Source organism: Mus musculus, chromosome 4, assembly GCF_000001635.26.
Source record: "Mus musculus strain C57BL/6J chromosome 4, GRCm38.p6 C57BL/6J".
Classification (NCBI taxonomy): Eukaryota; Metazoa; Chordata; class Mammalia; order Rodentia; family Muridae; genus Mus; species Mus musculus.
In genome coordinates this window covers 40,482,639-40,506,078 of record NC_000070.6, presented here as the reverse complement: position 1 = coordinate 40,506,078, position 23,440 = coordinate 40,482,639, and the positions used below count along the sequence as shown (strand labels likewise).

Here is a 23,440-nt window from a genome sequence, read left to right as displayed (position 1 = left end):
TATCCACTTATCAGTGAGTGCATACAGTGTGTTCCTTTGTGATCGGGTTGCCTCACTCAGGATGATGTTTTCTAGTTCCATCCATTTGCATGGCTCCTTGGAGATGGTGGCTAAGCTAGGCGCTGTCACTGTTTCAGAGCTCCTGTGCTTACAGCCCAGACTTCATTACAGGAGCTGCTGCTTTGAAAGGCTCCCCACCCAGTGTCCATATCTTCATGTCATGCCTCCCACTCATTTTATATTTCTTTTGCCGAATCAGGTCCTTATCTCATCAAACCACTAGATCTCTGCCGGGTGTGGTGGTGCATGCCTTTAATCCCAGCACTCGGGAGGCAGAGGCAGGCGGATTTCTGAGTTCGAGGCAGCCTGGTCTACAGAGTGAGTTCCAGGACAGCCAAGGCTACACAGAGAAACCCTGTCTCAAAAACCAAACCAAACCAAACCAAACCAAAAAAAAAAAAAAAAAAACCCTCTAGATCTCAGCCACTCTAGTCTACATGCCCTCCCCTGCGTTGACTTGCTAACTTGCAGTTTGGAATCCATGATCTGTGTCTACTGTGGTGTCTTTACTGAGATCTCTGGATTCTGTTCCCCATTCTTCCTCTGCACTCACCCACTGTTCACATCTGCATCCTGGTGATGCTGGGGATGCTCGCATAACCTCTCCTGGAGATGCTGGGGATGCTCGCATAACCTCTCCTGGAGATGCTGGGGATGCTCGCATAACCTCTCCTGGTGATGCTGGGGCCATCTAAGGATCTGGGTTTGGACACAGTCTGAGGCTCCTAGTCCTCATTACCCATTTGTTTTCCTTGATATCTTCTCTCATTTCCCTGTGTTGCCTGCTTCTGGTATGTCTCTCTTGTGAGGCATATCCCCACACCTTTAGATCGCTCCAAGAAGGATGAACTCTTAGCTGTGGGCTCCCCTCTCACCTCTGAACTTCTCTCTACAGATGCACAGGTCTTTCCTCTTGCTGTCGTCTTAGAGAAAAACTTGCCTATTCCTCACGAAAGCTATTTCTTATACCCTCCTCTGTACTTAGTCCTTTTGTTTAAACACCGTTAAGTTATCTCACGTCTGTGCTTGAAACCTCCCAGATGTTTCTTTTTTTTTTTTTTTTCCATTTTTTATTAGGTATTTAACTCATTTACATTTCCAATGCTATACCAAAAGTCCCCCATATCCACCCACCCCCACTCCCCTGCCCACCCACTCCCCCTTTTTGGCCCTGGTATTCCCCTGTACTGGGGCAAATAAAGTTTGCAAGTCCAATGGGCCTCTCTTTCCAGTGATGGCCGACTAGGCCATCTTTTGATATATATGCAGCTAGAGTCAAGAGCTCCGGGGTACTGGTTAGCTCATAATGTTGTTCCACCTATAGGGTTGCAGATCCCTTTAGCTCCTTGGCTACTTTCTCTAGCTCCTCCATTGGGAGCCCTATGATCCATCCATTAGCTGACTGTGAGCATCCACTTCTGTGTTTGCTGGGCCCCGGCATAGTCTCACAAGAGACAGCTACATCTGCGTCCTTTCAATAAAATCTTGCTAGTGTGTGCAATGGTGTCAGCGTTTGGATGCTGATTATGGGGTGGATCCCTGGCTATGGCAGTCTCTACATGGTCCATCCTTTCATCTCAGCTCCAAACTCCGTCTCTGTAACTCCTTCCATGGGTGTTTTGTTCCCAAATCTAAGGAGGGGCATAGTGTCCACACTTCAGTCTTCATTCTCCTTGAGTTTCATGTGTTTAGCAAATTATATCTTATATCTTGGGTATCCTAGGTTTGGGGCTAATATCCACTTATCAGTGAATACATATTGTGTGAGGAAACCTCCCAGATGTTTCTAAAATGATCACTCTCTTTTTAGGATGCCCTGGGGAGCATTAAAGCAGAACCTTGCCCAGCTGCCATCTCCAGTTGTTCTGCATTCACGGGACGGGGCAAGATCTGGGCAGTATTAAAATCCACCCAGGTTACTCACTCCTTCTGTGCTTCATGCCACACTCTGATCCCTTAGTGACCATTGCCTCTCTTCTCCGATCTCCACAGGACTTTCCTCACACTTCGGCTTTTTTTTTTTTTTTTTTTTGGTTTGCTTTTTGGATTTTTCAAGACAGGGTTTCTCTGTATAGCTCTGGCTGTCCTGGAATTCACTTTGTAGACCTGGCTGGCCTCAAACTCAGAAATCCGCCTGCCTCTGCCTCCCGAGTGCTGGGATTAAAGGCATGTGCCACCACACCCGGCCACACTTCAGCTTTAATGTCACTATCAACCAGAGCTTGTTTTCTATCCCAGGATTCCATTTGTCACCTTTATCTTGGATACCAGGTTTTATGTTTGTCTGTTTCTTATCTATTTTCCTGCTGCAAAGCTGAAGGCTTCCTGGGGTCAAGGCCCATACTCTGTTTCTCACCACTGAGCTGCAGGGCCAGAGTCTGGCATACCACCATTCTCGAAGGATTTGACCACGCCTTCCTCCTTGTACATTGATTTTTCCCCCACTCTTTCCATGGCTTTCAGACTTTGCCTGGTTCGTCCTTTCTTTTAGTCTCTAAAACCATACTCAAAACACTCCTAACCCAAATCAAACGTGTAAATAAATCTCTTGGTGTCTTTCTTAAATTTAATCCTGTTTTCTTTTTTTAACTTTGAGAAATAGTTTAGCTTAAGGATGAGAAAGCTGGCTCTGAAGCCAGATTATCTAGATTCAAATCCGGCTGATTAGCGATCTTGAGTGAATGACTCCACAGTTTGTGTCTTAGTTTGCGCTTCCTTAAGGAGTTGGCTTGAGGGTTCAGTGAGGTGCTGGATGTCCACAGCAGACTGGACTTTCTAAATGCTTCGTAAGTATTAGCCATTATTACAACCTTGGATTCTTAATATCGTCTCTGATGGCTTCTGCTGTAGCCAACTTTCAGAGAGCCATTGTAAATCACTCTACACCCTGAAGTTCCACCCAACCTCACAGCCATATGCTACATCAGACTGCACTTGCTCATGCTGAGACCGGTCCACTACCAATCTCTCTACTGCTCTGTCTTCATCACCTGTCCTCAGTCTTCACCCTCTGTCTGCCCTGCTTTTGTCCCTGTGCCCATTTCTGTCCCCACGGGCTCTAGCTGCCTTGTCCTTAGCCCCCATCTCCTCAACCTTTCCACACTGATGGCTTACGGACAATCCCTTGAAGATGAAAACTCCCAGATCACCATTACCCAGACCCATCTCTTGAGCTAGAGGCCAGTGACGACAGACATCCCCAGGACCCCTCCGTCTGTATGTCCTATGTGGAGACCAGCTTAGACATGTCTAAAGCAGACTGTTAACTTTCCAACAAGAACTTCTCTCGTCTCTGTCTCTGTCAGTTTCACACCTCTAGTAGAGAGCTTTCATCTGAACCACAGAACAGCTCTCTGAGTGCTAAACAGATGGCTCAGGGAGTGAAGAACAAAAGTTAAATAAAGTGGGCTAGATACCTGCCAAAAGGAAGTGTGGAAGAGAACAGACTTACAGAGGGAGTTTGAGTCTAGCCTGGGCAACATGGAAGTCACTTAAAAAGCTTTAAAGTCTTCTTCCAGCCCTGTGTGTGTGTGTGTGTGTGTGTGTGTGTGTGTGTGTGTGTGTGTGTGCCACGGCCTGCATGTGAGTGGAGTTCAGAAGGTAACGTGCTTAGAGAGTTTTCTCTTTATACCACTTAGGTCCCAGAGGTCAAACCCAGACCCTCAGGATGAGAGACAAGGACCTTTCTTTGCCTATCAAGCCATCTTCCTGCTTCTTTTTTCACTCATTCGCCAAATGGATCCAGTTTAGGAAATCAACATCACAGAGGCTCATGTGAGAACTGATGATGTCTGATGGGGTATGGGAGCATCTACTGGGTCTCTCGCGGAGATGCTGAGGGTGGGGTGGGAATTTTGTGTAATGTAAGTTACAGTTCTAGTGAGCTGACTGGGGTAAGTAGTCTACAAGCACAGTTGTTGGCAACTGAAAGAGGGTGGGTTAACATAGGTTATAGTGACACAGAACCAGCAGAAAGTGCACAGGATGGAGTAGTACACTGAAGCAGGCTCTTCAAGTCCATTATAGAGGCGGTAAGAGACTAAATGCAATCCTACTGAAAGAGAAGGGGTGGGGGAGGTTTTAAACCCCAAGCAAGCTACAGAAGTAGTGGTGCACTGCTCCTTGGTTGGGGTGCTTGCTGGTAGGTGCTGACTGAGGCTGAGCTCCTACCCTTCCATGTATGGTCTTATAGTGCCAATAAATGGTGATCATTATTATGATGATGTAATAGAACGCAAAAGCACAGGTCCCAGATCCTGAAAAAGGACATTTCTGGGTACTGGAATCAGCAAGCAATGGGGGGCTTTATACCTCCGAGGGTCAGGAGAAATAACCATGATCAAAACTTCTCTTAACTGAATACCACGAGAAAAGAAGGCCAAGAAAGGTGTCTACAGCTCAGCCAGGAGGAGCATGCAGGCCCGTCTCAGCTAAAAGCCACTTTCGCATGGGGAAATGTGAAGTTACGATGCATTACCACCCAGCCTCCTTCAGTGCCACCATAGAGAAACTGCTGTCATTAAGGGCTTCGCTTTTTTCTCCACCACTTTTTTTTTCATTAATAGAAGCTCTTTAACCAAAGACCCATGGAGTGAAATATCAGGCCCACAAAAAGCCTGCTCTCAGGTCCTCTACCTGATTGGTCTCTTTTAGAAGAACGTATTCTCTGCTCAACACAGACAGGGAGTTTAAACTCACTATTTTCTGCTTCCCACGACTCATCTTTTATTTTCTTTCTTTAGCCAGGGTCTCACTGGGTTGTCCTGGCTGGCTTAGAACATTTTGCGTGGAGCAGGATGACTTCAAACTCACAGAAATCTGTCATGTCTGCCTGGCCATTGGGGTGCCCGAGGGAACGCCGCCAGCAAACCGCTCAGCCGACTCCATGTTTCCTCAGGTGGAAAACAGCAGAGTCTGGGATAGATGCTGTGGTTCTCCGTGTCCTGTGCACCCAGGCTATGAGGCAGGCAGGAAGGGGAAAGCTGAGGTCAGGAATCCTGTTTGGTTCCGAGTGATGCTGAGAGTGTGGAGGGGCCTCCTCAGGAATTACCACAAAAGCCTTCCTCGGAGGCGGTCCTTGATGAAGAAGACAGTGTTTGCTTGTCCAAACTGCTGGCGGATGTGAATGCATACACCATCTCAGGGTGAGCTAGGGATTAAATACCTTTTGCGGGAAGGAATGCCCAGGAAGGGAAGCTCATAGCCTGAACACTCGGGACCTATCTACATGCCCCATTAGCATGGAGATCTTCAGGCGTTTATGCTATGTGATCGATTGTCATGGTCCTCTCAGTGGGGTGACATGGTTACCTGTTACAGATCAGGTAGTTTGGCAGGGAGCTGGCTCCACACCTGCCATTATCAATTCTGAAATTCCCTGAGATTTGAGCCTGTTTAACCTTACCAGTTCTGTCTGGTGGTACGGTCCATTTGCCCCACAGAGATCCATCCACCTGCTTCTGTTTCCTGAGTGCTAGGATTAAGGTACCCCCATGCCTTGATTTATCTTTATGAGTATACAGAATGGGGTTTAGACGGCTAACATTGAAATGTGTAGGGCACCAGCTTTGTAATCCTGGCTCCACCATTATAAGCTCTATTCTCTTGGGTACGAGTTTAACCTCCTTTAGTCTCAGTTATTTAACACATTAAATTGGAGTGAATTTAAATGCCTCAGGGGTGCCATGGGGATTAAATGACACAGTACATATTAAAATCTTAGCATAGTCCCTTGCTCATAGTGCCAATAAATAGTGATCATTATTAACGTGGTAGAAAGTCTTAGGGAACTTCAAAAGAGAACCTGGTCATAAAAATAGCATGTTTTGTTTATTATATGCTTTATGGGAAGCAATGTACGTTTTAATTATTTTGTACAGTCATGATTGGCATGTTCAATTAGAACAGTTACTCAGAGCACACGCTCTGCTTGGGCCACTCAGTGCTGCTTCTGGAGCAGGGTGCTGGGCATTGCTACTTGATTGCAGGGTTTACAGCTGACCAGCCGTATGCTGAGAGCTTGCTTGCCACACGAATAGAACCACCGTGGGCCAGGGCCCTCTGCTGCTTACTCAAGTCTCAGAGAAGGTACGGGCTGAGCTAGGCCTCCTCTGCTCCTTCTGCCCTAGGAACCTAAGGCTCAGGTACAAGGCAATCCAAATGAATCCCGGGGAGATCAGAATAATTTTCTTCAAAAAGAGCGGTGTTTTGTTTTGTTTTTGTTTTTGTTTTGTTTTTATTTTTGTTTTTTTTATTTTTTTTGCTTTGTTTTTGTTTTTTTTTGTTTTTGTTTTTGTTTTTGTTTTTGTTTTTGTTTTTGTTTTTGTTTTCCAGAAAGACATATTTCTAGAAAAGGAAACTGAGTGAATACATTAACTGGCCTCAGCTGCCTTTGTGATCTCCTGGTGTTGTTGACCAGGGTGAGGGGTTGTTATTGGAGCAAGGCACCCTGAAAAGTGGGGAGTAGTCTCTGGTCTGTTTGACTATGCAGTGGATAGGGGAGGCCTGAGGGACAGGGGGCTGGCATGACCTAGGAAAGGGACCTCTTCTTGTGTAGACATTAGCCTCGCTTTGGGTATTTGTTGATGGACCAAACTGCCGCCCCCCCCCCCCCCCCCAGTGGCAGGTGAGAGGAAGAATTGCTTACGTCTGTTTAGAGCTATGAGGCTATGTGCTTCTGTTTAGAGCTATGAGGCTATGTGCTTCTGTTTAGAGCTATGAGGCTATGTGCTTGAGCTTCTCAGAGCCGTTCCATCTCAAGTGTGAGGTCCCACAGTAAGCGACTGTACATGGGATGACTCAGGAGACAAGGTTGTAAGACTCATTAGAGCAGTATCATGAGAGATTTACCTATTCTTCCATTGTCATTCAGCCTTTCCAGGACATCAAGAACAAGGGTCGTATTTTGACACTAGGTAGTTTGCCTCCCTAAGCTATATGACTTTTCCTTAAGAAGATCAAGTGTGATCATTGAAAGAATACTGCACACTAGCAGTACAGGGGAGTGTATGCCGTGGGAAGACTCGAGATGTGGGTAGGTCTGACATGGTGGGCCTGCCATCTTGGATCTGAGAAACAGGTGGGATGAGGCTACAGGGTCGTGAGGGCTTTGCAATAGATTTAGTCTTTGAAGAGATGGCTAGTGGTTAAGAGAGCACACAGCTCTTGCAGAAGACCTAAGGTTAGTTCCGAGTACTCACATAGGGTAGCTCACTACTGCCAGCAAGTCCATCACCAGAGCACCTGACCCCCTCGTCTGGCCTCCTCATAGCCTGCACTCATGTGCACAGACATACACACAGGCACATATGACAAAAATGAAAATAAAATATTTAAAAAGTAGATTGATTCTCGCCCTGACCACTTGTATACCAGTCAGCCAAAAGCTAGCTGCTTAGGGAGGCATGTGATGAGAAAGGGAAGATATTCCTGAAGGAATTGTCCTTAAAGAGTAGACATCAACTTTTCTCCAGAATATGCAAGATTTCCTCAGGTCAGCTTGCCCTGCCATACAGTGACTATGAGAAAAGCTCACCAGGCTCGGGATAATAAAAGAGACCCTGGAGGATGCTTCGGGCTCAGGATAATACTTTCAGTGATGTGCAAGGGGTTCTTCATTGAAATTCTTGGAGCTGAATTTCTTGCTTCATGCTTACTTTTTTCTCCAGTACAGGGTAAATGAAGTAATTTAAAAGCTACATAAATGCCTGGGTTTATATAACCATGGTCTCCAGCTCTGAAAGCCCAGTGTAGTAAACGCTGATCAAATCCTGGGGCAAATTGGAGACTACATAATGGCGTGTTGTGGGAATGGAGAAGTGAGGGTGGATTCACCTTCTGCATCTGTGGAGGTAGGCGAGAGAGGAGGAGCATTTCAAGGAAACACTAGCCATTCAAGCCTTGTGTGCCAGCGCATTCTGGAGATGCACAGCTGGATGCTGTAGCAATGCTTATAGTGTTCCTGCTGTAGGGGAAATGACTTTAGTCAGGTCTGGTTTTGTCAAGATCTTAGCACATGCAGGTTTCTGGACTGCACTCGAGAACTACACATGCTTGCCTGGACTTGAAACCCTCCTTCTGGGACTGGGTGGAGGAGGGAGAGGCAGACTCAGAAACCCCTGAGAGAATTATGAACTGGCAAGCATGTCCTTGGTTTTTCCCTACTCCCTTTCCCAACCATTCTTCCTCTGGCATTTAAGCATCCCTCCCTTTCCCAGCCGCTGAGGTCCAATTCTCTACCATTTCCTGGAGGTCCTCCTGTGAAAGGGAAATCTATTCTGCTTGTTGAACTTATTCCCAATGAGGTAGTCCTACAGAATTCCCATCTAACTCCTGTCTAACCCTACTGTGTTGGGGTCTAAACCCAGGGTCTTGAGATTACTAGGCAAATAACATCCCTACCAGCCAGCCTCATTTCCAGCCTAGCATGGGCTTTCTCAAAACCTTCTCTTTCCCCCTGACCCCTTTCTTCCTTCCTCCTCCTTCTCCTCTTCCTCTCCCTCCTCTTCCTCCTCTTCCTCCCACTCCTCTCCATCCTCTTTTTACTAAGCAGCCCAAGATGGCGTGGAGCTTTTTGTGTAGCCCAAGATGGCTCCCCATTCAAGATCCTCCTGCTTCTACTTCCGGAGTACTGAGATTAAAGGAACACACCTCTAGGATCAATAGGAAAGGCAATGAAATAATAGCATCAAAGTAACTGACATAAACTTGGAACAGTAGTACTTAGGGCTAAAGGTGGGAGTAACTGCAAGTGGGGGATTTCCTTTTTTCCCAAGGTCTCGGCTTCGTCTGTGAACAAGATAAGGAGCAAAGGGCAGCACCGCTTTTCTGCCAGAACTAGTAGCTCATGTGACCAGGACACTTCACCTTTTTTTCTGACTCCTCCAGTGTGTGTGCCTTAGTGAAAGACTAAGTCAGCTCTAGAGCAATGTGAGGTACATGCGCATTATTTGTGGGCGGTTCTCCCCAGACAGCGCCTGAATAGTTTCTGTGGTATTTTTGTATATTTAAAATCTGAAATATATTCAGAGAGAGTGTCATGGTAACCCACATAGAGGAGACCAGGGAAAGCAACTTCTTTTTGTGGCTTGAGATTCCTTTTGTGCAAGTATCAACTCAGTACCATGTCTCTCTACTGTAGTGCCTCTCCGCTGGATCTGATGGGTACACACATGCAGGTGCTGTTTCTCTTGCATGTGCTCACACAGATGCATATGCCCATATAAAGGGAGGCTGTGGTTCTGGCTCCTGGGCGAGAAGGCTGGTTTGGATCACATGTGATGGAAGAGCACTGTTTTCACTTGGGGATAATGCCTGCCTACTAACTGTCCCCCCAAAGACGCCAGCTTCCAGGCTGCAGGGTCACCACCCTTTAGCTTTGTTAGAACAGCTTGGTAGAAGCAGAGTCTGGGTTTCTCTTCCCTTCGAGATCGTTAGCCATGGCAGCATTAGCTTGTGTGTGAAGTGGGTGGGTAACCATGACTCATCAGCCAGTGTATTGCCTTGCCGTGCCCAGGAAGCCTCAACTCTACCCTGAATGTGGTACATGCCCTCAGAAGGAATTAGGGGAGACAATTAAAGAGCTGTCTCTTGAGGATGCCATTCCCAGGAGAGCCCAGGACCCTCCGGGAGAACTCAAGGACGTGTGCTGCCATGTGCAATGAGTTGGTCTGTCTGCTGATGGATGGCTTGCTTTCTGCTTGAGTTGGCTGGTTTTTTTTACCCTAATTAAGCACTTGGCAATTTTCCTTCCCAAGAGAAAAGGGAAATGGTCACCCATTTGCTGGAGAAAGACAAGTTTGATGCAGCTCCCAAAGGGGCCATTGCGGTCCCCATTCAAGGGCCAGAAACTCTTTCCCAGAGTGCTTAACTACTGAGGTCTCTTGAACTCAGTTAAATCTTCAGTTTGCCATGTACTTAGCTTTTGACTCTTTCTAACCATGTGGGCCAGCCTGCCACACTCCTGATGTGTGGTGGAGGATGGCGAGTGTGGAATTTTAGTGACATCTCTGGGCCATATGGGAAGAGTCACTATTCCTTCAGGATAATCTAAGAGGACTGGATTAAAATGGAGTCTATCTTGCCTCTCTCCTTTTCTCCTCCTTTCTCCTCGGTTTCCTCCCTCTCTCCTCTCTCTCTCTCCCTCCTTCCCTCCCTCTCTCTCTCCTCCCCTCTCTCTTTCCCTTCCTCCTTCCCTTCCTTCCTTTGTCCCTCCCTCCCTCCCTTCATTGCCTTCCTCTCTTCCTTGCCCCCTCCCCTTCTCACCTCCTTTTCCTAGCAATTGAACAATGGCCCCTTACAGAGTAGACAGAGAGCCTAAGGCGAGCTTGCTCTCAGCTGCAGTGAAGGGCAAGGTTGCACGATTTTGGTTGCAAATGTCCCTTTCATTAAACATGTCAGGGCAAGACTGGTTCTGAGCTCATTTTTGATGTCTAAAGTAATTCTGAAGTCCTGTTGTCCCCTTTCTCCATTCTACTCATTTTGTGACTTCTGCCTCCCAAGCTGTGCCTTTTCCTTGACACCCCCTCCGCCGCCCCAAGGCCGCTCTCCATTTTTCCTGCCTCCAGTATTTTAGGGGTCCTATGGCACCTCATTAGTGAGTTATTGTCAGTGGAATAAATTATTTTTATTGTGACATTACATTTTTGATTTATTACATTTTATTATCACGTTACATTTAGATGGCACAGGTAATACTATTTTTTACTGAAGTAACACACAAGAGCCACAGATTTTGGGACAAGGCTTCAGAAGGGCATTGGCTCTTGTGAAGAGCTGAGATACACTTTTCCTGTTTTGTCATATTTTGGGTGACAGAAGGCAATTGGGAAGAAGGTTTTTAGAGGTTCGGGTTCCGTCTTATCTAGACATTCTGTTTCCTATTGTTTGAAAGATGTTTTCTGCCACAAGTCCTAGTCTGCTTTCTGTTGCTGCGATAACATACTGACCTGTTGTATTCTTTACTTAACGCTACTCAAATTGCCCCCCTGCCAACCCCAGTGTACCTTCCTCACCACCAGCCCAATGTTCTGAATTCCCAAATGAAACACACACACACACACACACACACACACACACACACACACAGAGAGAGAGAGAGAGAGAGAGAGAGAGAGAGAGAGAGAGAGAGAGAGGTTGCCTTCTATTTTAATATGCCTTAAACAGTGCAATGGTTGGGCCACTCCCAAACTTCTCCCCTCCAATACTCCTGAATTATTACTTACTAAAATCTATATGCTGTCTTTACTATCCTAGCCTGAAAAGGCTGCTCTTCCCTAGCTCCTTCATAGCTGTATGCGCTTTTCCAGCTTTCAAGACTGAGCCTTTTGTCCCTCACCCCCGTCCCTACATGGTGGGGACAGGGACCGGAAACATCTTACAGGCAGACACGTGAATTCCCATGTAATTTGGGAAACCTATTAATATAATACAAGCAATACAAAGAAACTTAGGAATAAAATGTTCTTTTTGGCTTACAGGTCCTTTTCATAGTCCATCATTGAGGGAAGGCAAGGCAGAGACTCTAGGCAGAAGCCTGAAGCAGTAACTAGAGCAGAGAGCATGGAGGGATACTGCGTACTGGCTTGTTCTCTGACTTGCTCAGCTACTTTTCTTTGACAGTCCAGTTGCCAAGGATGGCAACACCCACAGTCAATGGGCCTTGGGCTTGGGCCTCCTACATCTATTTTTAAAAAAATCAAGAAGATACCCCAGGAACATGGCCTCAGTCCAATCATTTCTCAAATTGAGATTCCTTCTTCCCATGTGTGTCTAGTTGACCATGAAGAAAAGCCACCACATGCAGCAAGTATTGTTTGAAAGATGTTCCTTGCCCATGGCTCACACTGTTTTTTCTTCCCAGCCTCCAAATCCCCATCCCAATTTCATTCCACCTTGAACATCTTGCAAGACTCATCCTCATCCTAAATTCCTCCTTGGTTCAATCCTATTCTATCCTGCTCAGAAAAGCATGTTTACTCTGTGTCCAAATTGACTAAAGATGCTTCTCCTGGCTGTCGGGCCCTGTAGGGTTTGAACCTTGGCAACAGGAGCCGGGGTAACATACTGGTTGTGAAGCTAGTATCAAGGATGTTTAGCATATCAGATGGCCAGATGTGACCAGAGCCATCAAGCAAATCACTTGATACTACCAAAAACTCTCTGAATTTTTCTCTGGAAGATCTTCCCTTGTAAATATATATTCATTAAGCTTATTAAGCCCACTGTCAGTTGGAAATATATATATATAATTTCTGATCAAAGATTCTGATAGGCAGTATCAAACCCTATGGAATATGGACTTTCAGTATTGTGGATTTATTGAGAAGATGGTATCATCTCCATTTAATTTGAAGATACAGTGACTAAGCCCTAACTTCTTACAGATCTTGGGTCAAGGTAGATAAAGAACAGTTCTAAGTACTTTAAAATTTTAAGGCAGAGAAAAATTATATATATATATATATATAATTATATGTATATACACACACATATATGCCTATAGATGGAAAACCAAGTAGTTCAAGAAGAGATGGACATAGGTGTAACCATGTTGGTGGTGAGTGTGGTTAAATACTGTGTTAGCTATTGTTTTACTGCTGTGAACAAACACCATGACCAAGGCAAGTCTTATAAGGACAATATTTAGTTGGGGATGACTTACAGGTTCAGAGGTTCAGGCCATTATCATCAAGGTGGGTGCATGGCAGCAACCAGGCAGGCATGGTGCAGGAATTGCTGAGAGTTCTACATCTTCATCTGAAGGCTGCTAGCAGAATATTGGCTTTCAGGCACCTAGGATTAGGGTTTTAAAGCCTGCACAGTGACATACCTACTCCAACAGGGCCACACCTTCTAATAGTGCCACTCCCTAGGCCAAGCATATAAAAACCATCACATATACCAACCATGTTGGTTATGAGTGTGTGCTGTGCAATTTTTCTGCCTCCTCCTCCTTTTCCGGGGTGGTAGGACAGGTCATGCCCTTCAGTTGGCCATGCTTGTGAGTGTGAAGAAGTGATTCTGGGCTCGTTTACAGACACTGAGTACACAGACAACATCTCCTGCGAAGGGATAGAGTCCATAGTTAGTCAGAGGTACTCAGGTGGAATCCAAGAGACGCTTTTTTGCTATGGGCTGACAAGACTCTTGCAACTCTACCTTGAACCACAGGATAAACCTGAGAGGTACGAGAAGGAGTTGAGCAGAGCTGGTTTCTGCATTTAGGGGATGGGGTGCAACGAGAGGCTTTAGCAATCCTTTGTTTTGTAGTTAATTATCTGATGCAAGATCTCTCTAAATACTTCTTTAATGAAACTTGCTGTGCACCCTGGGCTGGTCTTGAATTTGGGATCCTCCCGTTTCTGCTTCCTAAGTCCTGGGATTACAAGTGTGGGCTAACATAGGCAACTATATTTAAATTTTTAAAATTACATTTTATTTACTTATTTTCTGTGTGTATGTGTATGCTCATAAACAAGTGCCAAAATGAATGTCCTTCTGCCACAGGAGCCTGGGGGACAATGAGGGTCATCAGGCTTGGTAGTAAGAACCCTTACACTTGAGCCATCTATTCAGCTCTGCATTAAGAATCTTGATGAAAGCTTGTGAGTTATCTTTAGGGAAAAGGAGGAGTGTTTGAAATCATGCACACACACACACACACACACACACACACACACACACACACACACACACACAAGCACATAGACACACAGAGACAGATATAGATACACATAGATAGACAGATGGGCACAGACAGACAGACAGACAGTTTTTATGAACTTTGTTCCTGAATTGCACTTAAGAACTCAGTAGGTAGGTTAGCTCTTCCTAATTTATGCAGATTCTCGTTCACTTTCAGAGGGCAGAAATACTTAGCCACAATCTCCAGTCATGTGAAGTCAATGATGTGTTCCTCCCTCTTTTTGCTTTTAAGTAGACTTTAACTTTTAGAGTAGCTCATGACAAAACTGAGCAAAAAGCACATAGAATTCCCAGGTTCCCCTCTCTCCTTCCATACGCACAGCCTGCCCTACTGTCAACATTCACACGGGGCCACGTCTTTATTACAGGCGATGAGCTGGCTTTGCTGCAGCGTTCCCAGGCAGAGCTCATGGTTCACCTTAGGGTTTGCTCTCATCTAGTACACTGTGTAATTCTGACACGTGAATGCTGCGTACTGACTACCAGGATATCAAGTAGATGAGGGTCACAGCGGTAAACACTCCCAAGTTCACCTACAGCCTCTTCTTCTCTGCTCTTGCTAATCACTCACTTTTAAAATTGTCTCCACAGTTCAGCTTCTATAAAATGTCATATATGGGGATGAAGAGATGGCTCAGCTGTTGAGAGTACAAACTGCTCTTGCAGGGGACCTGGGATGAGTTCCTGGCTCACAATCTTTACCCTCTGCTACATCAGTTCCAGAGGATCCAACACCTTGTCAGGTATCTGAGGTTTTGCAAGGTGAGAGGTATGTGGTGGTATCATATTGTCCTAATTTGCAACTCTGCAGTGACACACAAGTGTAGAACCCTTTTCTTGAGCTTATTTGTAGTAGGTTGTTTGCTTTGGGAGGGTACGTTTCAGTTCTTCACATCTAACATGTTTGCTTTCTTTTTGTTGCAGTATAATGTGTGTGTGTGTATTGCATGCAGGTATGGTGTATGTGTACATGTGTATGCATGTGTGCATGCCTATATGAATTGCACAGAGGCCAGAGGAGGACATTTTGTATCTTCTTATATTACTCTTTAGTTTTTGGAACAGGGATTCTCACTGAAGCCAACACTTGCCTTTTGAATTATTTTTTTAGTTTGTGTATGTGTGCGCGTGTGTGCACGTTTGTGTGTGTGTGTGTGTGTGTGTGTGTGTGTGGGTGGGTAGGTGTGGTGTATGACAATTTTTGGGACAGTTCTCTCCTCCCATCATGTGGGTTCTGAGGCATGAACTCAGGCTGTCATGTGCCTTTAACTGCAGAGTCATTTGTTAGCTTGCTTCTTAACTTTTTAACTATTTTAAATATTTTAATTGAAATAGAATTGTATTTCTCTCCTTATCCCTATCCTCCTTGCAGCATCTCCCAGCTGCCCTTCCTCAAATTGATAGCCTCTTCTTTTTCTTTGTATTGACACATACATACTTTGGTGCTCATGGAATCGGTGTCAACTTCTTATAATTCCTCCTTTTTAAAAAAATTGAGACAAGGTCTTGCTCTGTGGCCTGGGCTGGCCTTGAACATGTGCAGCTCCTGACTCAGCCCCCTGGTGCTGGGATTCCAGATGTCTATTACAATGCCTGACTCTCATACTGTACTTCTGACATCAGTCATCTCTGTCCTTTTTCTTTTAGTAGTCTGACTAGCACCTGGCCAGTTTTATCGATCTCATCGATGGAAGCAGCTTTTGATTTCCTTGCTTTCCTCTTGAGTGTGTCTTCTCCATCGTCATCTCTTGTTTTAATTTTTATCATTTCTCTTTTTCTGATTTGCTGGAATTTAACTTGTTCCTTCTTTTCTAATTTGCTCAGGCACTGATTCTCGATCTGTGAGTCATGATCCCCAAAAGACCACAGGAAAACACACATTTTTATAGCAGTGGCAACATTACGGTTATGAAGTAGCAATGAAGTACTTTTATGGTTGAGGTTAGCACAGCATGTGGATCTGTACTAAAGGGTCACAGCGTTAGGAAGGTTGTCACTGCTGGGTTAGGAGGAATGATGACCCTGAAGCTCCTGGCATGGTTGGCTTGAAGCCACACATGGTTTCCTCGGGACTGAACCTGACTTTCCTCATTGTGCTCTGACTATAGAATGTCCCTGTGAACCATGGAAAAGGTCATTTGACCACTAGACTGTTGTTCTGTGTGACGTAGAGAAGCAGAGAATTGCCTCCTGAAGGCCAGCTCCTCTGATTTTTCGGGAAAGGCTAGCTCAGAGCATGTGCTGTACTGCCTCTCGGTATTCAGCTGTAACTGCTCACAGCCCTACGTAGCCCGATAACGTGCCCCAGTGTTTCTTTTCGTTTTGGGTTTCTTTGCTGCTCCCCTATTGATCCTTTAAGGATCTCGTTGCCATCAAATCACTCATATTATACTCTGTTTCAGTGTCTGCCTCTAGGAGAAAGCAGCTGAAGCTACTTTAAAATCCTTCTGAATAGATAAATCATCTTCAACTCATTTTAGGATGTAGTAGAGTATAAACAACCAATAGTGTTGACTTGGTTTTAGTAAGTTTTTATTTTATAATGTTTATAAATGTCCTTGACTGAAATAAAATAAGATCATCTCTCCATTTCCTTCCTCTAGCTTCTCCCAGGTACCCTCCCCCAGACCCCCATCCCTCCTCAAGTTAATAGCCTTCTTTCCCCTTTAATTATAATTGTTATGTGTGTGTGTGTGCATCAATACAGAAATGCAACCCGCTGAGCCTTTTTTTTGTTCTTTGTATGTATATGTTTGCAGGGCTGACCACTCTGCACTGGACAGCCAATAAACCTCTTTCTAGCAAATGGAAACCATCACAGAAAACCACAACTGGACCCAATGCAGAGATGCACAGATAGTGGAGAGCCCAACCCCAGTGAGTACATCTGCATCACATCTTCTGCATCTATGGCTCAGGCAACACTGTGGGAAAGAGGCCGAATACTTCTAAGATGGTAAGAGGCAGAGGACTAGGACATCGACTGTGAACCAGTCTCTCTTAAAAATGGTTGTATAGCCAAGCAGTGGTGGCGCATGCCTTCAATCCCAGCACTTGGGAGGCAGAGACAGGTAGATTTCTGAGTTCGAGGCCAGCCTGGTCTACAGAGTGAGTTCCAGGACAGCCAAGGATATACAGAGAAACCCTGTCTTGAGAAGCAAAAATAAATAAATAAATAAATAAATAAATAAAAGAAAGAAAGAAAGAAAGAGAGAAAGAAAGAAAGAAAGAGAAATGGTTGTATAAATGAGACTGAAATGTGAGGCTCCACACCTAGACAAAAAATTATAGGCAACTAATGATTTCACAATATTTAACCATAATCTCAAATGTAAAGTTGCAAGGGCAGCAGAATTGTTATAATACTTCCCTGATTTCCCAAGTCACCCTGACTAAGTACCACGTTTGCCTTATCATTTGTCTAAGTCCATCTTTGCTGCTATGACAAAATACTTCAGCCAGGGTAATTTATAGTGAACAAGTTCATTGACTCACAGCTCTGGAGCTTGAGAAGTTGCCCACATCTGGCGAGCTGTGTGTTTCTTTACCACATCATCCCATGACAGGAGGCAGAAGGGCAAATGTCGTGCTTTGCTTCCCGATTGCTGTGATCAACACCACAGGCAATAGCCACTTGGGAGAAAATGATTTATTGGCTTACATGTCCTTGTCACACTCCATCACTCAGGGGAGTCGGGACAGAGACTCAAGCAGGATCAGTGGTAGGAACCATGTAGGAATGTAGGAATACTTCTAATTGGCTTACTCCCTGTGGCTTGCTCATCTTGCTTTCTTATACAACCCCGGACCACCTGCCCAGGGATGGTACTGCCCACAGTAGGATGGCCCTGACCCCATCAATCGTTGATGGGCAAGATGCCCACTGACACTCCTACAGGCCAATTTGATGGAGGCAACTGCTCAATTGAGTTTCATTCCACCCAGGTGACTCTAGTTTGTCTCAAGTTGACAAAAACTAACCAATGCACTGTGGCCCAAAGCTCTGCTTGTAATCACCATCTGTATGGGCAGGGCCATCTTAACCACAACACCTCCCTCTACACTCCATCTTCTGACACTGACACATCAGGGATTGACTTTTCAACACATGCTCTGTGGAGGACCCATGAGAACCACCTCTCTCTCTCTCTCTCTCTCTCTCTCTCTCTCTCTCTCTCTCTCTCTGACTCTTTCGGGGCATACATTCAGACACCACGCGTCTATCCTCCCACATACTTCCGTGCTTCTCTTCTGAGTGACAACATTCTTTTATATAACAACAGCACAATGGTCAAAATCAGAAAAAAATACCATTAAAATGATGCATTGTCTAGTCTCCAACTCTTATAATAGCTTTCTCATTGGCCCACGGTTTTAGCAGCAGACCCTTTCAGTGTCTGAGTCCAAATCGTGTATCATCCCCTCCCTCTTCAGTACCTGAGTGTGGGTGACGCATCACATTAAGCCATGTCTCTAGGCTTTGATATTCATGCTCATTTTTAGTCACAAAGTTTAATAAGTGCTTTTCTTTTTCAGAGAACAGGCCGATTGTTTTGTAAAATGTCCCCAAACGTTAATCTTTTCTGATGTTTCCTTGTAGTTTTTGGCAGGAAGTCACCAGAGCAATGAAGCATTTGTGCAGATGCACACATTGGGAGGCAACACTGCTTCCGATACTGTGATCACTGGGTGAGGCTAACATCTACCACACGTGTCCATATGAATATTTTTATTTTTGTAGCTAAAATATCTTATGGAAACATCATGACAGCAATTACGTGTTTACAGCAAAATGGAGATATATTAAGAGACATACAAACAAACCAAGAGGACTCACCTCAGCCAAATCTAAAGCTGGGATAATTTTATAATTAAAAAAAAAAAGGATAGTGATAGATTATAACCCACTTCATAAAATCTATTACTAAAAATGAGTTACTTGTCAACTATACCTCAAAGCAGATGGAAAAGATGATATTAACGGATTATAGCACATTCCACAAGATAACCCATCCATTGTTTATACTTTTTATAAATAAGGGAGAAAAAACTCTTCCTAGGATAGAATTACAATTGATAAATGTAGAACAGATTAAAAACATAAGTATCTTGTAACCATTATAGAACTAGGCAAGAATTGTTCATGGATGTTAAAACATTTGTGGGCTATAATCATATTAACCAATAATTACATGACCCAATTCACTTGTACCAAGCTTTGCGAGAATGCAGAAGGAAATGTGAAGCAGATGCCAGTATCACCTTTAGATTTTAAGCAGTCTGGTACCTAACAGAAAAGATTTAGTGCACAGACCATTACAGCATAGAGGAGAAATCCATGGCTTATCTTAGAAAATAAAAGAGAAGAAAAAGGAAAAGAATAGCACATGGAACACACAATGTATCTGATCCCAGGTAATAATGTTTCCATGGAGCCCACGTGAGCACCATCCCCCACCCCGCCATCAACTGCTTTCACTGAGGAAGACAACAGGCTGCTAGTCCTTGGTACTGATGAGCGAGGAGGGAGAAGCTGGCTTTGCAGGCAGCTTCTGCTTTGGTTTCCAAGGGAAACAGCGGTGGAAGCTGCAGAGGAACAGGAGTGGGAAGGCAGTGGTTGGCACACATGGGTCAGTCTTCTGTCTGCTCGTAGGTGGCTACCTGAACTTCCTTAGGGGTGTCGGGTTGTGGAGAGCCTTAATGTTCTAGTAGAGTCATCAACAACAGGCTTTACATTTTCCTTCTGAATTTCTTGAGAGAAAAATTCACTTTTGGAATTTTCCCTACTGACCATCAAAAGTATGAATATTTTACTGCCTTGGGGCCAGAGTACAGTTTTATTTTTCCTCTGTCTAGTTCACAGACACAAGTTAGAGAGAGGGAAGAATTCAATTGGCTACTGGGGTCTATGCATAAAGAACACAGTTCAGACAGGACAATAGAGTCCTGAGTGGATTACTGGATAAAGAGCTTGCTGCAAAAACATGAAGACCTGAATTTGGTAACTCTTGCTGGGCAAACCTGAGTGAGGACCTGGGAAGTTGACCTCTGAAAGCAAAATATACCCAGCAGACACATTTCTACCTTGACCCTCAGTGTCTCTTCCTGAGGCAAAGGCACTTATGTGTGACTAATGCCAGGTGGATGGAAAGAGACAAGAAATTTAGGGTAATTCTGGGATTATATAATCCCTTCCCATTTCCTTTAATTTTTTAAAATTAATTTTCTTTATGATTTCTGAAAATTTGAAAACTTAACTTTTTTAAATGAAATTAAATTTCTAGATTTAGAAATTAGGACATGATTTCACAAAGCATGGCTCAATGAATGCTGATCCTGAGAGAAGTCGCAGGGATACTGCACACGTTGGGAAGGTCAGGGTTCATGATAATAAATGGTCCTAAGGAATTCTGCTTTCTTTTCAATGAGCATCTACTCAGTGCCCAGTGTATACTAGGTGTTATTCAGAGTGCTGGAGATATGGACACATAAATGCCTGATTATTATTTTGTATTTTATTCTAATTTAATTTTGATTTTAATTATTTTGATCACTTTCATGTTTTTTACTTTCATTTTTTTTTTTTTTTTTACTTTGGCCTAACTCTCCATTCCCTTACTTATCTGCATATTGAACCCTTTTACTATATAGCATGTATTCACATCTCAAGGAACAAAAATACACAGGGCATGGTCTTCAAAATGACAGGCATTTCTGCATAGGAAGGGTTGTAAACAGCAGAGGTGTTCTGAGGCACAGAAAACATCAGTAAAGAAGCAAATAAATTCTACATCCTTAATAGCCCGTCTTTTCATGATGGAAGACATGCTCCCATGCCTCAGCCTGTCAGGAGTCAGGACCACAGAGCTGGTGACTTCAGAAGCTGGGTCTCCATCAGACACTTGCATAAAAACTCCAAGTTATTCTAGTCCTCGTGACAGCAAGACAAATGCTTGGGAAGGGGGACTGCCTCCTCCAATTAGCTGTTTGTCCCCAAGTGGAAACGAAAATTGTCCCAGAAATAGAACCAAAGCAAACAGTTACTTGCTGATTTAATTCTTTTTTAATTAGAAGAAAGTTCTGGTTGTATAAAGCACTGGGTTTCACCATGACCTACGATACCTGTGTAGGACATTTGCTCTCATCCTGTTCACCCCATTATTCCTTCCCATCTTCCCTTTTGTCCCCCCCATCCCTCATAGCTCCACAGTTTCCCCATGTCTTTTCTCTACCCCTTAAGTTCATATATGAGAGAAAAGGTACCTAATTTGTCTTGTAAGGCTGAGGCTTTTGTGGGCTCTTCTGGAGCCAAGAGGGCTGCATAGTCTTTGCCTCCCTGGTGGTTAATTTTGATTGTCAACTTGACTGGATCGAGAAGCACCTTGGAGTCTTGGGGTCTTTAAGCATAGTGTCATACCATCTTGCAAGCAAGAACTATTTGACATCTTTGAATTCTTCTTAAAGTAGGGTGTGGTTAAAGCTTCAAGTCCTGGTTAAGATGGGTCTGGGACTCCTCCTCAGTTGTGCTGGGAATAATTGAGATGCCCAGGGCTTCTTTATCTGTAGATGTGAGGCCTGACAGATTACTTCTCATCTTTTCTTCTCTGACAGTGGGATTGCCTAGGGATTCTGGGACTGACTAAACTTTACTGTAGGGAAGGAGAGAGCCAGGTAATGCCATTGTCCTTCCTTTCCAGCCCCCTCTGTCTGCCAACCTCTGTCCAGTTATCTGATGACATCACTAAACATGCGTCATGTGTTCTCTCTCTCCTTTTGGCTTTTAGATGTTCTGTTTTCTAGGCTTGGAATATTCCCTCCCATCTTGATTTAGGTCCCACTGCTTTCTATTCAGTCTTAAAGGTTTCAGACATTTTCTCTCCTTGACACAATTCCATGGAGCCCCCAGCACACACACATGCACACACGCACATAGCAAAGGTTAGTGTCCCTGCCTGTTGTTGCTATAGCATCCTTCTTATCTGGGTCTCTAACAGTTTGTATCCCTTGCCCACCACATGCTGTGGCCTGACCTTGACCTTGTCTGATTCCTGCTCCTCCCAAGGCTCAGCACAGTGACCAACCAAGCCAAATATCTTCTTGAACTGGTACATGATGAATGAAGAATGTACGCTGAGAGCTCGTTGGAAGGAGAAATGAAGAGAGAGGCCAGGTGAGGCTGACAAGAGCATGATTGATGTTCGCACGCCTGAGTCAGGATCCCCCTCATGCTACAGTCACCTGTACCCCTTAAAATAGCCTCTGTTCTAATAGTGAGCAAGCGATAAGCGAGCTTTGGCCCAGCTCACTTGGAATTTAGGGGGAGCAGTGTTTCTAAATTACCCTATTTTTTATTTAACTTTTAGTTTTAATTGAAAATTAATATCTGTATATATTTGTGGGATGCACTGATGTTTCAAGCTATATATACATTGTATATGGCATGCCAAGAGAATGAACATTATCCCCCAATTCATATACTTATTTTTAGAATATAAACATTAAACAATCTGTTCTTTTAGCAATTTTGAAATATGTAATACATAATACGTTACCATCAGTGATGTCACCTTACTCTGTAATAGAGCTTAAAAATATGTTCTTCCCAATTGTACTTGTGTACCTGGTCAACATCTTCACACTTGTCGTGCCTCTCCCCCAAACCTCCCCCCATCCATCAGCTTCTGCAACGACCACTTCATAATAGAGTCATGTGTAAGTTTGTCTTTCTGGTACCTGTCTTGTCTCACTCACCGTAATGTCCTCTAGGTTTATCTGCATGATAGAATTTGCTTCCACTTTGAAACTGAATAATATTTGTGTGTGTGTGTGTGTGTGTGTGTGTGTGTGCGTGTGCGTGTGCGTGTGCGTGTGTGTGTGTGTTAGTGTGTGTATGGAGACTTTTAAATAACGGATCCATCCATCGTTGGACACTGATGTTGTTTGCATGTCTCAGGTGTTGAGAATAATGGTGTAGCAAGCATGGAAATACAGGTGTTTGATTTCAGTTCCTTGGGGTCTACAATCAGTAGAGGAGTTGCTGGATCATGCGGCAATTCCAGCTTGTTTTTTCTCTTCTGAGATATCCCATGGTTGTTCTACATAACAGATATCAGAATTTATATTCCCATCAACAGTACACAACACTTCCCCTTCTCCACATTCTTTCCAACATTTGCTATTATTCATCAGTTTCCAATAGTGACTCTGACAGGCAGAGTGTAGTAGTATATTACTTACATTTTAACGTATCAATCCTTGGTGATTAGTGATTTTGAGGGTATTTTTCATATATGTATGTTGGATATTTATGTAGCTTTAAAAAATAAATGTCTAATAAACTCTCCCCCCAGTTTTAGGCCAGCGTTTTCTGGAGCTGAGGAGGTCGAGTGCTGTTCGTCCTTTGGATACCAATTTATCATCAGCTGCATGGCTCGAATATGTTTGTTCCCATTACATAAACTATCTCTTTACTGTGATGGTTGCTTCCTTTGCTGTGCAGAAGCACTTACAAATTTTAACATTTATTTGTGTGTGTGTGATGTGTGTGCGTGCGTGCTCGCTCTCCATGACATATGTGGGTGTTAAGAGGACAACTTGTAGGAGCTGGTTCTCTTCCTCCACCACGTGGGCTGTATATGAGGGAAACAGACTCGCTCGCTCAGTGCCTTGCCACACC

General features: G+C 44.2%; 1 long non-coding RNA gene across 1 annotated transcript in view; it reads left to right on the top strand.

The window, feature by feature from the left end:
• 4933428C19Rik (RIKEN cDNA 4933428C19 gene) overlaps positions 1–23,239 on the top strand; it is a 42,709-nt gene extending 19,470 nt beyond the window's left edge. Inside the window, exons 4-7 of the long non-coding RNA NR_040644.1 lie at positions 14,356–14,526; positions 16,524–16,641; positions 21,827–21,934; positions 23,115–23,239. This is a non-coding gene — a long non-coding RNA (RIKEN cDNA 4933428C19 gene). The remainder of the gene's footprint in view (positions 1–14,355; positions 14,527–16,523; positions 16,642–21,826; positions 21,935–23,114) is intronic.
• The last annotated feature ends 201 nt before the right edge of the window (positions 23,240–23,440 follow it).